We start from the raw sequence: 2,500 nt of genomic DNA, 5'->3' as shown, positions 1-2,500 counted from the left end.
TGTTCTTGTTCTTGTAATGGAATAACTCTGTGAATAACAAGAGGCGAAGCCTTCAAGGCTCACGTAATAAATCGACAAACAGTAACACAAACTCAATCACTCCGTCACACATACACACACACAGTAAGCATAGGTGACACGGTGCAAGAGTGCGATACACTAGATCTAGATCTGTCTGTCTGTAGCCTACTTACGGGGACACACCTGCCGAGATCGACACTGCGCTAGCGGCTTTCGACAGCGCTTCCTCGCGCACACACTGGAAACACGCTGTGCAGATCAACCTGTAGGAAATCTCCTTTGGTATCTTCTTTATTTATTTTTCTGGAGCTACGAAACCGAACAATGAGAAATCGTCTTCCCCGAATCGGCAAACTGCAGCTCGGTGAGAACTGTACCTATACCACAATCCTTCACGCGATCTGACCTAACCTTGACCCCTGACCTGGTCTACATAACACACACGACACAAACCAGTCACCTGTTTTTACCCCCCCCCCCCCCACACAAAAAACCCACCCATTTTCTTTGGATACACACTTTAACTGCATACGTGCCGACGAAATGTTTATCATTGCTTCAATACTTTGAAGCTGTTGCTTGGATGATAACCAGGTAAAATGAGTAGTTCGGTGTTTAGTCAAATGTTAAAGTTTCTACCACAGACATACACACATACATACGCACGCACAGACAGACACAGTTACGATCGCATAGGATACACTTACGTGAGCCAAAAACAGGTCTTAAACAATCCTTAAGGAAATTACACATTAAATATATTGTATATGAACTCGACCACGATAAAGTGTAGTTCTTTTGTGAATACATGGTAAATAATTGATCAGGTTTTCAAGAATTACACTTGAGAACGTAATCAGAAGCTGGGCATTATGAATTCTAAAGATGTGGGATTAAATACGCCATTTTAGATAAGTTTTCTGGCAAATATAACCATTTAGAAGTATTAGAGACATTCACTCAGTCCAACCCTAACCCTCTAACCCTAACCATAACCCTAATTCACTGTGGCACACCTGAAACTATAAACTCGAAAATGCTTCGTAATTATGCTTTTTCATTAAATCAATGTGAAACATGTGAAGTTGTATTGTGCAATCTATTCTGCGTTTAAGACCTGATTCTGCTCATTGACCTATACTATTTCGTAAGCGCTGGAAAAGCTTCAAAACTGCAAGTACACGACATCCAGGCGAATGTAGGTACTCCAATCCGTAATCTAGGATATGCGTGCATGATTCAACGCTCTCATGGGTGAAACAATAGGACAGTAAGGAAAACAGAGACAGTGCATGGAGAAAATACAAGATGCAAAGACTACTAGTGCAAATAAGCACCGCGTTTAACACTTGAACAATTAATAATGTTCAAACACTAATTTTCAACTATTCTTGGTGTTGTGGTGACGTAATTACGAACCGAAATCGAATTGTGTAGCTTACTTATACTTATATAACGCAAGATAAAACTGAACCAATTTTGAGATTTAAAAAACAAAGACCCAACACAAACATAAACATAAAATAAAATAAAAGTTGCTGTTTTGTGAAATATGGTTGTATTACCCTTTTTTTTTAATTAAAAATAAATTAAAAGGCCACTTATTATACGACTTTTATTGATCACATCTTCACACTGTCAGAGCCCTAATGCACCCCTGCCACCAATACGTCACAGACTTTTTCATTTTGAAAGAATTGGTGATAAACATCCGTATTATTAAAGTAGGACGATGCCTGTGGTGCTTGACATCCAACACAGAGTGATAACTGTCAGCAGGAGAGTTCAAAGAGTTTTTAAATTAATTACTTTGAATGACTCACTGTTTTAGCATTCGTAAGCCGTCGCGATATAACCTTGAATGGTTGAAAACGACGTTAAACACCAAATAAAGAAAGAAAGAAAGAAAGAAAGCATTCGTAAAGGAAAAGTCCAAGGTTTTGAAGTATCTGTAAAACTTAGATCAACGTACGAAAAATGTATGAAACATCTCAGAACAAAGTTAATGGAAGGGCGCTGGTTCTGTGCTACGCTTATTTCTCCAGATAGGTGTGACCACATGACGTCATTTTAGTTGTCGTCATCCCAGATCTAATTAGTTATGACAATCAGTGTCATTTCCCAGTTCTGTGTTCTGCGGTCGTTTTGACTGACTTGACAAGTTGAGAAAAGCATAACATTTTATTTTTACGAAGCAACTTAAATATGAAAAGAAAAGAAAGCGTGCAGAAGTATGTTTGGGTCCTGCAAGATTTTATGAACAACGATTTCTCCCTAGGGAGAAAATGAAGATGTCTGCTTTGAAGGTAGGGAGATTTTACAGCGCACACGGCAAAATGCAAGTCGTATTGGACAACAATGTTGTGATTCTTCTTTCTTCAAAGTACCGTAGATTTGTTCGTGGCCATATTTTCGAGCTGTGCATTGTTATATGACGGGAAAAACACGTGTGAACGAACCTATGCACAAATTTTGCCCA

The sequence above is a fragment of the Littorina saxatilis genome, linkage group LG11 (assembly GCF_037325665.1).
Source record: "Littorina saxatilis isolate snail1 linkage group LG11, US_GU_Lsax_2.0, whole genome shotgun sequence".
In the NCBI taxonomy this organism is placed as follows: Eukaryota; Metazoa; Mollusca; class Gastropoda; order Littorinimorpha; family Littorinidae; genus Littorina; species Littorina saxatilis.
The sequence above is the reverse complement of the archived record's forward strand: the minus strand, read 5'-3'. Positions refer to the sequence as shown.